The following is a 13,613-nucleotide window of genomic DNA, read 5'->3' on the forward strand; positions in this document are numbered from 1 at the left end:
TTCCGATGACCTCTCAGCTCCACGGCGAGTCGTTACTCGAGGAAATAATGAAGCAAAAGGAAAAGTTAAACGGAATTGGCCTTTTCTCTGGCCGCAACTCGTTCCACGTGCATGCAGACCAGGTGACCACGAAACGAATCCCTTTCGTGGTCCCTGGATCAGTCTAAACAAAGAAGGTTGAACTGACGAAGCAACAGCGATGCGCGTGACCGTCGAAAAGACGGTGACAACTGAATGCATCTCGAGTTACTCGCGTGGGCACCGAATCGATGAGTAAACTTGCCTTCACACTATAGGAGATGCCGATAACTACGGCCATCCAAAAGGAGTGAGGGGGGGCCCGGGGGGGCCCGGGCCCCCCCGGGCCCCCCCTTGGGTACGTGCCTGACACTTGATCTTGTTGAGACGTTTCGTTGTTGCGGTATAAATATCTCCGTCCGCCCGTCCGTCCGTCCGTCCGTCCGTCCGTCCGTCCGTCCGTGTCCGTCCGTCCGTCCGTCCGTCCGTCCGTCCGTCCGTCCGTCCATCCGTCCGTCCGTCCGTCCGTCCGTGTCCGTCCGTCCGTCCGTCCGTCCGTCTGTCTGTCTGTCTGTCTGTCTGTCTGTCTGTCTGTCTGTCTGTCTGTCTGTCTGTCTGTCTGTCTGTCTAATGCTTTAAGACGAGCATCGTCATCATCATAATAATCGCGCCAAATTTCCTCACAGTTGTTTGACTACGATGCCGACTAGCGTAAACACCTGTGTCTCATGCGGGGAAGCATAACGTCAGTAAACGCAACATAAGTGCAAGGAACACGAGTATTAGGAGACGAGGAGGAGTCGAGCGTCCCTACCACGGAAGCCAGGTTTAGGAAAGAAATGGCGCTTGTGCTTAACAGTGAGCCAGTGAAAAACCTTAGCCCAACCGTATTTTCTTTACCCAAACCATGGAAGCGCTCACGTACTCAGGGTGCGAACCGCCAATTTGTGTAACTGCGAAATTTATTTTTCAGCTTGAAGAACCGGGAGACCAAGAAAATGTACTGGTACAAGGCATGTGTTGCGGCGGAGAATGTGTACCAAAGGACGGAAATGAAACCTGCAAGAGCAAGATGCCAAAATGCAGACTTCACGACGCAGTACAGCGTAATGTAACGTTAGAGAAAAAGAACTGGGAAGCTAGGAGGAACAACACCAAAATCAACTAATTCTTAGCCTTCACCACCATAAACCAAGGCAAAACAAGTACACATGAACATACTCTTTACCGCGAGAAAGTTTATTTATAAAGAAAGAACAATTTATAAACAAATACAAAGCCTTAATGAGAATATTTCCAGAGAGGTCGGCCCGAGGGACGCCCGTGAGCGAATGTGGACCCATAGGCTCACCGAAAGGACTAAATTTATTCGTATTTCAGGCCCACTAACTGAAACTGACGAGTGCACTGAAAAGTTCGCCATGCAAAATTTATAATGCGGACGTCAATTTCAAGTTACATCTATAGGTGCAAAAGAAAATCAGCGTTATCGCGAAATTGTTGATCCGTATATTTATGCTCAACAGAGTACCTTCCTCTAGCAAGATACTCTGCGCTGGGGGAAAGGGAAGAGGGTAAAAAACAGCAACATGGTGGGTGACGATGACGACAGAAGGAAGATGCAAAACACACAACATGCAAGTATTCTGCAGGCCCGGAGTCGAGACCCGCGCATATTGAAAAGTCGAGGAATATCCGGATGGCCTGAAAACTATAGGGCCCGCATTCGCAAAAAAAGCTATTGCGACAAGATTTTTCGTAAGAAACAATTACAGCCAATTCAGATGCTCTACATATGATTAGCGAAAGCGGTCGGCCAATGGCTAAGAGCACTTACGAATGAAAGGCTTTGTGAATACGGGCGCCGGAGTGCTGTGCAGGACACCCGGAGTTTTCCGTTCGCCTGAGCTTGCTCGACGGCAGTTAGCGAAGAAAGCGCGAAACGCGCGAAAGCAACCGGCGATAAAATGTCGAGATAAAGCCGCGTATGTCGACACGGTTGTGCAGCCCTTCGCATGCCGCTTCTTCGTTCGAATCACAGATGACCGGACAATAGACAGTTTTAGTTAAGCGTTTGCAACCAAACGTAAACGCATCACGTACGTAAAGAAATAAGGTTGTCCTCACTGCGCATGCTCTGAGCGTTATTGGGTTTCGGAGGTTTACGTGCGACACGATAACTTACGTTACTTGGCGAGTTTAACGTTCGAATTCTTACGTACGCAAAGAAATGGCGCTGGCGAACATGGCGGCACTCTTGGCTCCCGCTTCAGCTCGGATTCTCGTGATGGCTGCACTCTGACTCGCGTTAATCGCCAGTAACTATTGAAATGAGCTTTCGCTTTCTCTGAACTCACCTGAAACGCTAGTTACGAGTGCTTAGTGCGTCCAACTTTTGAGATCGTTCCGCGATTCCGGCGTCCGTAGGCCTAAACAAGACGCGTCCGCATAGCAAGAACAGGATGGATTGCCTTGGCTTGGATACCTTTGACAGGAGGCACAAGACGGCGCCCTGTCTTCTAACGTATTCCTCGCGTTCGCGTTACCGCACGATAAACTAAATGTCTTGAAAGGACGCGCACCCTAACGTCCCGCAAAAGTGCTTGCGTTACATAAGGAGACAGAAGCTATTCTGAAACTGTCTATTGTCACGCGCCCACGCCGCTTATTGTTATGATAGCAATATAACAATACTGGCATTGTCCCGCTATTTACACACACTCGGCGAAAGCCGCTTGCCACGCTTTCTGAGGTGTGTACGGGCGTTGTCTCCTTTTTCTATCCATGTTCCCCAGCGGTACAAGGCAACACCTAATCATTTATTTTAAAGCACATTCAGTGCACATCATACACGTTTTGAAGCACTTACAGACTACCACAAAGTGCGTAAAAGATGCATCCGAAACTTTTTACAACTTACTCCGGGCAAGTGATGCACCGTGTATAACGATAAGTAAATGAAGAAGGCACCGAGGGTTTGACACCTTATGCACTGCTCCGTTCGGCCCCCCATGATGTAACGCCCAAGTGGTGATAGCGCAAGAGTTGATCTAGATAAGCCAATGAAACTGGAAGCGTGCCAAGGATTGAATTTTATGTTTTGATACCATTAGTTCGTTCATCTAAGACCGTCGCCAGAGCCTACGGAAACTCGGGTCTACCTGCATAGCAACCCAGGGGTCGAGTTCACAAAGCCTTTTCTTTCAATGCGAAAGTACTAGATGCCTCATGAATCGGAAAATCCGCCGTCCGTTGTTATCATCCGAGTGCACCAATACCCACGTGACCAAGTCATGATGTCACGTTCCCGGCGCTAGACCTGCTGCGGCTCGCACTGCCAAATCCCACGGTGAACAAGCACATACGGCGTCGGACCTGGCCCACTCCCAAAATTGGACTAAGATGGATTAAAGCGGATTAATGTGGATGAAGTGTAGGGCTTAGGGTCACGTGATAACGCTCAAAAAATTAATAGCTCCAAACCAAAGGCCATATTATTCAAGGCAAGAGGCAGCTGGGCAGTGTTATTTAAATCAAGAATTATTCTTGGATGGTGCGCCCATTGAGACTTTGACCAAATACAAAATATTCGGCGTTACGCTTTCAAAAGATATGAACTGGACATATCACATTGAACTAGTTATGAAATCATTGTCATCTGCCGCAGGTGTATTGTCCCGTTGCCGTCATTTTTTTACGGAGAAAGTAAGGTTACAGATATAGTATGCCTAGATTGAATCACATCTGAATTATTGTGCGCCTGTATGGGCTACCACCGCGTAACGTAATCTTCATGCACTTCTTGAAATTAAAAAACGAGCACTGCGACATGTAGCGAATGTACATTATTTCCATTCTACTGCACAACATTTTGACAATAAAAACATAATACGAGTAACTAACCTTTATGAATACCGGCTACTGCATTCTGTTTCCTTCGGGTCCGAAAATTCTAAAACATTTTTAAAACATACGTCACGACTTCAATGTGAAAGAAGTGATGCGCGTACCCGCAGCGAAGACAGGTGGTAAGTACCATACCGGCGCACAACTTACCTCATGCTGTCGCTAAGACACACGCTACCTTCACTGTTAAATAAATTTGAGAAAGACATGTTATGATAAGTACCTTGAAGCGAAAACAGATTAGAGCGTATTTTTGTAAGCGTATTTTTGAAATGTGATCTTTGTAATTAATGTAAATGTGGCCCATTTTAATTGTATATCCTAATATATCAGTGTTTCATATGTTGACTTACTCCTGCCATGTGAGGGCCTTCAGGCATATTCAAGCTGTATGGCGCAGCTTTTCGCCTGGAGGACCCCCAACAAACTTTGTTGGAAATAAAACCTTTGATTTGATTTGATTAGGCTTAGGGTGGATAAGGGTGGATTAAGGTTGCTCCAAATTAAAGCAATTGAGATGGATGATTGTGGAGCTTTAATTTCAGGTGATAACATAGACAAGTCCTAATGCTTTTGTATTCGAATCACGTAAGTATGCTTAAGTGACTGTCAATTTTTGTACGCTGTTCCTAGCTTTGATGTCTTTTTTCGCCAGGAAGACAGTGCGATAGCAATGACCCGCACTTCGCTTATGATTAGGGTGCCTCAATGCGTACCTCCTCCCCAGCTCATTGGGGAGCGACGGAGCGGCGGGCGAGAATACCGAGGCACCCTACTTATGATCGGCGTTCGATATCGAGGCAGGAAGCCCAGTGGCCATGCACGATAAGGAAATAAAAGAAGTGTGGTCACGTGGCATTGCGCTCGCATTCTGCTGGCGTTGTACGCGTTCCTTTTCTGGTCTATGAGACGCAGAAAGTCAAATTTCTCTGTAGCGTCGCGCCTTCCTCTTCCATACATCACCTATAGCACCCGCGTGCACGGAAATGTTCGCTCTCTGTGAGCAAGCCACGAAACAGGAAAGCAATAAACACTGCATGTAGCCGCGAGCAAGCTGCAAAACCGGAAAGCAATGGAGAGTGAACACAGTTGTAAGCAAGCAGCGAAAACTGAAAGCAATGGACAGTGAACGCAGGTGCGGTGCGTGCAAGCCGCGAAACCGGCAAAGCAACGAACAGTGAACGCGGCTGTACGTGAGCAAGTCCCGAAACAGGAAAGCAATAAACAGTGCATGTACCCACGAGCAAGCTGCAAAACCGGAAAGCAATGGAGAGTGAACCCAGTTGTAAGCAAGCCGCGAAAACTGAAAGCAATGGACAGTGAACGCAGGTGCGTGCAAGCCGCGAAACCGGCAAAGCAACGAACAGTCAACGCGGCTGTGAGCAAACCACGAAACCTGAAAGCAATGAACACTACATGTACCCACAAGCAAGCTGTAAAACCGGAAAGCAATGGAGAGTGAACGCAGTTGTAAGCAAGGCGCGAAACCTGAAAGCAATGGACAGTGAACGCAGGTGCGTGCAAGCCGCGAAACCGGCAAAGCAACGAACAGTGAACACGGCTGTGAGCAAGCCACGAAACCGGAAAGCAATAAACAGTGCATGTACCCACAAGCAAGCTGCAAAACCGGAAAGCAATGGAGAGTGAACGCAGTTGTAAGCAAGCCGCGAAACCTGAAAGCAATGGACAGTGAACGAGGTGCGTGCAAGCCGCGAAACCGGCAAAGCAACGAACAGTGAACACGGCTGTGAGCAAGTCCCGAAACAGGAAAGCAATAAACAGCGCATGTACCCACGAGCAAGCTGCAAAACCGGAAAGCAATGGAGAGTGAACCCAGTTGTAAACAAGCCGCGAAAACTGAAAGCAATGGACAGTGAACGCAGGTGCGTGCAAGCCGCGAAACCGGCAAAGCAACGAACAGTCAACGCGGCTGTGAGCAAACCACGAAACCTGAAAGCAATGAACACTACATGTACCCACGAGCAAGCTGCAAAACCGGAAAGCAATGGAGAGTGAACCCAGTTGTAAGCAAGCCGCGAAAACTGAAAGCAATGGACAGTGAACGCAGGTGCGTGCAAGCCGCGAAACCGGCAAAGCAACGAACAGTCAACGCGGCTGTGAGCAAACCACGAAACCGGAAAGCAATGAACAGTGCATGTACCCACAAGCAAGCTGCAAAACCGGAAAGCAATGGAGGGTGAACGCAGTTGTAAGCAAGCCGCGAAACCTGAAAGCAATGGACAGTGAACGCAGGTGCGTGCAAGCCGGGAAACCGGCAAAGCAACGAACAGTGAACACGGCTGTGAGCAAGCCACGAAACCGGAAAGCAATAAACAGTGCATGTAGGCGCGAACAATCTGCAAAACAGGAAAGCAATGGAGAGTGAACGCAGTTGTAAGCAAGCAGCGAAAACTGAAAGCAATGGACAGTGAACGCAGGTGCGTGCAAGCCGCCAAACCGGCAAAGCAACGAAAAGTGAACGCGGCTGTACGTGAGCAAGTCACGAAACAGGAAAGTAAAAAACAGTACATGTACCCACGAGCAAGCTGCAAAACCGGAAAGAAATGGAGAGTGAACACCGTTGTAAGCAAGCCACGAAAACTGAAAGCACTGGACAGTGAATGCAGGTGCGTGTAAGCAGCGAAACCAGAAAGCAATGAACAGCGAACGCAGGTGTGAGCAAGCCGCGAAACCGGAAAGCAATAAACAGGTCACGTAGTCGCGAGCAAGCTGCAAAACCGGGAAGCAATGGAGAGTGACCGCAGTTGCAAGCAAGCCGCGAAACTGGAAAGCAATGAACAGTGACCGCAGCTGTGAGCAAGCCGCGAAACCGGAAAGCAACGAACAGAGAACGCACATTTGAGCAAGCCGCGAAACCAGAAAGCAATGAACAGCGAACGCAGCTGTGAGCAAGCCGCGAAACCTGAAAGCAATAAACAGGTTACGTAGCCGCGAGAAAGCCGCAAAATCGGAAAGCAATGAACAATGAACGCAGTTGTGAGCAAGCCACGAAACCAGAAAGCAATGAACAGTGAACGCAGCTGTAAGCAAGCCGTGAAACCGGAAACAATGAACATTGAACGCAGCTGTAAGCAAGCCGTGAAACCGGAAACAATGAACAGTGAACGCCGCTGTGCGCAACTTTCGACACTGGAAAGCAATGAACAATGAACGCAACTGTAAGCAAGCCGCGAAATCGATAAGCAACGAACAGTGGACGAAGCTGTGAGCAAGCAGCGAAACCGGAAAGCAATAAACTGTGCACGTAGCTCCAAGGTACCACGAAACCGGAAAGCAATGAACAGTAGAGACTTTTAGCGTGTCCGGTATTCCGGCAAGTCCTGGCGGTTTGCCGGTGTAGCGGGGGCGTAAACGTGAGCGGCCAGATTGGTGGCGCCAGCTGGTGGTGCAAAGCTCAACCACACAAACAGAGAGCTAATTACTATATTCTGCTTAGCTGCTGGTGTAAATATTCGACAGTGGCGTAATCGTGTTAACAATTACGCCGCTGCCAAAAATTTGCACCACTAGCGAAGCAGGATATAGTGGGTTACAGCAGTTTTAGCTCTGTGTTTGTCTGGTTGAACTCTACGCTACTAGGCGGCTGTAGCGATCTAGCTACGCCCCCGCAAATCCGGCAACCCGCCCAAACCGCTCCCGTTTACCGGAATAGCGGACAGGCTAAAAGTCTCTAGTGAATGTACCTGCGCGCAAACCGCGAAAACGTTAAGCAAAAAACTGTGCACGTGGCTGTGAGCAATCCGCCAAACCGGAAAACAACGAACAGTGAACGCAGATGTGAGAAAGCCGCGAAGCCAGGAAGCAATGAACAGTGAATGTAGCTGTGAGTAAACAGGGAAACCTGAAAGCACTGAACAGTGAATCTAGCTGCGAGCAGGCCACGAAATCAGAAAGTAATGAACATTGCATGTAGCTGTGAGCAAGCCGCAAAACCAGAAGGCAATGAACAGTGAACACAGGTGTGAGCTAGCCGCGAAACAGGAAAGCAGTAAACAGCGCATGTAGCCGCGAGCAAAGTGCAAAACCGGAAAGCAGTGGAGAGTGAACGCAGTTGTAAGCAAGCCCCGAAACCTGAAAGCAATGGACAGTGAATGCGGTTGCGCGGAAGCCGCGAAACCGGCAAAGCAACGAACAGTGAACGCAGCTGTGAGCAAGCCGCGAAACCGTAAAGCAATAAACAGTACACGTAGCTGCCAGCAATCTGCAAAACCGGAAAGCAATGAAAAGCGAACGCAGCTGTCAGCAAGCCGCGAAACCGGAAAGCAGTAAACAGTGAACGCAGCAGTAAGCAAGGCATGAAACCGGAAACAATGAACAGTGAACGCAGCTGTAAGCAAGCCGTGAAACCGGAGACAATGAACAGTTGACGAAGCTGTGAGTAAGCCGCGAAACCGGAAAGCAATAAACAGTCCACGTAGCTGAGAGCAAGCCCCGATACCGGAAAGCAATGAACAGTGAATGTAGCTGTGAGGAAGCCCCGATACCGGCAATCAATGAACAGTGAATGTAGCTGTGAGAAAGCCGCGAAACCAGAAAGCAACAAAATGTGAACGCAGCAGTAAGCAAGCCATGAAACCGGAAACAATGAACAATGAAGGCAGCTGTGAGCAAGCCGCGAAATCGGTAAGCAACGAACAGTGGACGAAGCTGTGAGCAAGCCGCGAAACCGGAAAGCAATGAACAGTGAATGTAGCTGTGAGCAAGCCGCAAAACCGGAAAGCAATAAACTGTGCACGTAGCTGCAAGGAAGCCACGAAACCGGAAAGCAATGAACAGTGAATGTAGCTGTGAGGAAGCCCCGATACCGGCAATCAATGAACAGTGAATGTAGCTGTGAGAAAGCCGCGAAACCAGAAAGCAACAAAATGTGAACGCAGCAGTAAGCAAGCCATGAAACCGGAAACAATGAACAATGAAGGCAGCTGTGAGCAAGCCGCGAAATCGGTAAGCAACGAACAGTGGACGAAGCTGTGAGCAAGCCGCGAAACCGGAAAGCAATAAACAGTGGACGAAGCTGTGAGCAAGCCGCGAAACCGGAAAGCAATAAACAGTGCACGTAGCTGCGAGCAAGCCTAGAAACCTGAAGGCAATGAACAGTAAATGTAGCTGTGAGCAAGCCGCAAAACCGGAAAGCAATAAACTGCGCACACAGCAGTAAGCAAGCCATGAAACCTGAAACAATGAACAATGAGCACAGCTGTGAGCAAGCCGCCAAATCGGTAAGCAACGAACAGTGGACGAAGCTGTGAGCAAGCCGCGAAACCGGAAAGCAATGAACAGTGAATGTAGCTGTGAGCAAGCCGCAAAACCGGAAAGCAATAAACTGTGCACGTAGCTGCAAGGAAGCCACGAAACCGGAAAGCAATGAACAGTGAATGTAGCTGTGAGCAAATCGCGAAACCGGAAAGCAATGAACAGTGAATTTAACTGTGAACAAGCCGCGAAACCGGAAAGCAATGAACAGTGCACGTAGCTGCAAGGAAGCCACGAAACCGGAAAGCAATGAACAGTGAATGTAGCTGTGAGCAAATCGCGAAACCGGAAAGCAATGAACAGTGAATTTAACTGTGAACAAGCCGCGAAACCGGAAAGCAATGAACAGTGAATCTAGCTGTGAGCAAGCCGCGAAACCTGACAGCAATGAACAGTGAATCTAGCTGCGAGCAAGCCACGAAATCAGAAAGCAATGAACATTGAATGTAGCTGTGCGCAAGCCGCGAAGCCGGAAAGCAATGAACAGTGAATCTAGCTGTGAGCAAGCTGCGAAACCGGACAACAATGAACAGTGAATGTAGCTGTGAGCAAGCCGCGAAACCGGAATGCAATAAACTGTGCGCGTAACTGCAAGCAAGCCACGAAACTGGAAAGCAATGAACAGTGAATGCAGCGGTGAGCAAGCCGCAAAACCTGAAAGCACTGAACTGTGCACGTAGCTGCGAGCAAGCCGCGAAACTCGAAAGCAATGAACAATGAACGCAGCTGTGCATGGGGGCGCACCAGACGTTTCTTTTATGCGAAGCATATTACTAGAGCTCAACCCACTCCTCAGGCGCGGCGGTGTCGCCTTCAATACCACGTGACACCGTGACGTCACGACAGAGGAGAAACGGGGCTCCAACTCGCGCCGTCGCTCGCGGCGTCGCCTTCAAGGATGACCACGTGACACCGTGACGTCACGACAGAGGAGAAACGGGGCTCCAACTCGCGCCGTCGCTCGCGGCGTCGCGGCGGTATATAAGCAGCTGCGCTTGTTTCTAGGTGGCTTTGGCTCAACTCTTGCAAGATGGGCTGGGTGGGAATCGAACCAGGGTCTCCGGAGTGTGAGACGGAGACGCTACCACTGAGCCACGAGTACGATGCTTCAAAGCGGTACAAAAGCACCTCTAGTGAATGCGGTGTTGCCTTAGAAACGAGCTGTTTCTAAGGCTCAGGCGTGCGTCGCTTGCTCAGGCGCACATTTCGTTGCCGCGCCGAACGCTGCGTTGCTCGACGCTCACCGCGTCCAATGCGGGGCGCGTAGTCGCTGCGCCGTAGCCCATTGTCTTACACCCCTTGGCGGGTCGACGGGAAAGCTGTCGCGTTCCACTCTTGAAGGCGAAGCAGAGTAACGCATGAGTTGTTTCTTCGTCTAGCCGAACCAAATATAGCCAAGCAACAGCAGTTCACCAGGCTAAACAGTGGTTCAACAACTAAAATAAAGGCTAGTATGCTTCGCATCCTGGGCTTAACCTTAGCTAAGCCACAGCCATATTTATTGGGAACCTGTTGGTATCAGCAATTAAACAAGAGTCAAGCTTTTATTGACCTACCTGTATGAAAGAGAGTAAAAGAACTGTTACATCGATCGCTCCATCCTCCATATTGGTGCGCTGAGTACCGAACAGTTTCTGAATAAACGTACAGCGCCAATATAAAAGTGCCGTAATTAATTTCTCGCTCATTAATTGTTAGGATTTTCTTTTAAAATAGTTTCGTCAGTGTTTTTTTTTCAGTTTCCTTTTTAAGCATCATAACTTGCAGGGTTTCTGCCCGTTCTGTTCTTGTCGTGCACAGAATTGATAGCGGTGATCTTTGCCATTGGAGGCTTCCGACAGAATGCATATGTAAGTCACGCAAAACCACAATATAAGGGAAATGCAGCAATGATGTTGACAAGATTATCTAAGATTCTTTACAGGATGATACATCGGGAGTACCTAATATCTGAACGGAACTCGGCATGTGCCAGCCATCCAGCCTCAAATCTCAATACTCAACGAATGGCACAGTAGCACTGATTCAACTTCATAACAATGATGCGAATCACTAGCGCGAACGGCCGCTGCCGCTGCCAGATTTTTCAAAGCAACAGCAGCTGAATACGCAACTGTGGTTTTCACACAGCGGCAGAACTGTGTGCCAGCGTCGGCCCACTTTTCATTCATGATTGTACTGCGCTTAGTGTTACACTGACGGAACTAATGGACGAAAATAAGGAACAAGACGCTGATGTACGCGGCGCAAACTACCAAATTACTTCTGTTTGAGAACACGCTTATATACAATGTGATGTGGCGGGGAGGGGGGAGGGGGCGGGGAGGATATAAAAAGATGACAAGGTGATGACATGTGATGATGCGGTGGGCCGGAAAAACATCGTTCGCTTCACCACATGTCGTCACCAAGTCATAACTTTCTATATGTCCCCCCCCCCCCCCCGCCACATCGCTTTGTATGTAAGGTTGTTTTTTAACAGTATTAAACCAGTTGGTAGTTTGCGCCGCGTAGGTCCGCATCCTGTTCCTTATGTTCGTTCATTTGTTCCGTCAGTGTAACACTAAGCGCAATACAATCATGAACGTCCACCAACTAGTCCTGTTCATTGGTTTACTAACTGCCACTTGTCATGCTTGGCGCGGAAGAATAAAGCCAACGCCATTAAGGAACGGGTAAACAATAACGTGGCCACTCTTGGCTCGTGGCAGCTTGTATACATGGAAATATCGCGTGAATGGGAAAAGGCACCGTCAGAAAGCAAGGCAAGTTTTGAACCGGCTTGCGGGGAAAATGAACCGGCTTGCGGGGAAAAAAAACAAGGTAACGGCAATTTTTGACCAGTTCGCAGTGGCGTTCAAGTGAAGGCCAGTTTTGAGCATTGCATGTGTGTTGAAACATTCGTTCTCTTGTAGAACCGGGTTTGCTAGGCCACGAGAAGGGGGGCTACATTTGCCGTGGAGTTGCTCAGCGCAGCCAGTGAATGAAACTTATTGCCGAGTACGTGTCTACTTTCATGCCAATGTTCATTGCTTCTAGCACCTGAGCTATGTGCGTCACCAACCGTTGAATTAAGGCAAGCTGGAAATGCCAGTCAATGCGAGATACCTGGCACAGAGTTGGGTCGTTCTAGCTTTGCGTGATACGTTACACTGATACGCAATACTTCAGGTCTACTGCGGCTGCGCCGCCTTTGCACACAACTGCGATTGACATGCCGCGTGATTCAAGGTTATGGCGCACCGCACCATGCTCGAGCGTACACGTACGTTAGTAATGCCGCGAATTAGGCTTTTTAGAGCATTCCGGCATCATCAAAACCTGCATAAACCTAAATGTTACGAAGCAAGCCAGGAGAAGGGCGTCTTGGGCGGAACAACGTCACAGTACATAATCCAAATAACACCAAAAAAACATCACTAATATTCTTTTTTTTCTTCAGTGTAAGCTATGACTCGGGGAAGGCCACTTTCAGCATTTCTTGCTGTCACGACGGAGAGCAAGTGCCAAGAGTGAGAAAATGCGGATCGAAGTGAGCGCCTCCTGTAAGGGTTTCCGACAAAAATTACTACGGCATGGAAACCTGGCGCTGATGCAAGCGACAACCGCGCACAACTACGGCGGTTCCGTTAGCACGATTATGATGGCGGATATAGTACATGGATTTATAGCCTACACTTTAGCCGCCTGGCTTCGAACGATTTTCTGACTTTGGAAAACTGATCATTCTTCAACAAGACGCTGCAGTATAAGTGCGACGATCTGCGTTGATTATGCATGTGCGCAGAAGCTTATTACCTTCGTGCGTCTGCAAAGGTACAATTTCTTGGAGAGTTGGAACCAAAAAAGCGACTTCAAGCTTTTCTCTGGCAGAACGCCACAAGAACGTCTTCCGGAGTAAGGCAACATTCGTGTGGCGTAATGAACAAGTGCAAAGCCAGAGTCCTCTCTATAGCGATTTCTGTAGGAAACCGGATGAAGTTGGGTTCCTGGGTACCGAGCCCGACAGCGGTATCCTTCGCACCGCGGTAGTGCTACAGACGGACAAGTTATTCACGGCATAGAACCTGCACGCGCACAAGGTGTCCCATGGTAACGTATGACTGCGTGGTATCGTGTGAAGCTAAAAGACTCATCTGACGAAGCAATACCAAGAACAAAAGGCCATGTGTGCATGGTTTTTGTTGGGACCGCGTAGAACACGTTCACATAAGCTGACACAAGTTAAAGAAGAAAAGATATACTTTGATGTCACTGATAAGTGAATCACACTGACGATCGTCCTTTCGGAGCGGTAAAGTTACTTTGGTCCTGGATAAGGGCGTCGTACAGCAATATGCTCTGAATACTTTTAATAACTGAATTTACTGAAAGTGAAACTGTCTGTATTCATTAACGCTTAATATGTATGTTTA

The sequence above is a fragment of the Dermacentor andersoni genome, chromosome 8 (genome assembly GCF_023375885.2).
Source record: "Dermacentor andersoni chromosome 8, qqDerAnde1_hic_scaffold, whole genome shotgun sequence".
In the NCBI taxonomy this organism is placed as follows: Eukaryota; Metazoa; Arthropoda; class Arachnida; order Ixodida; family Ixodidae; genus Dermacentor; species Dermacentor andersoni.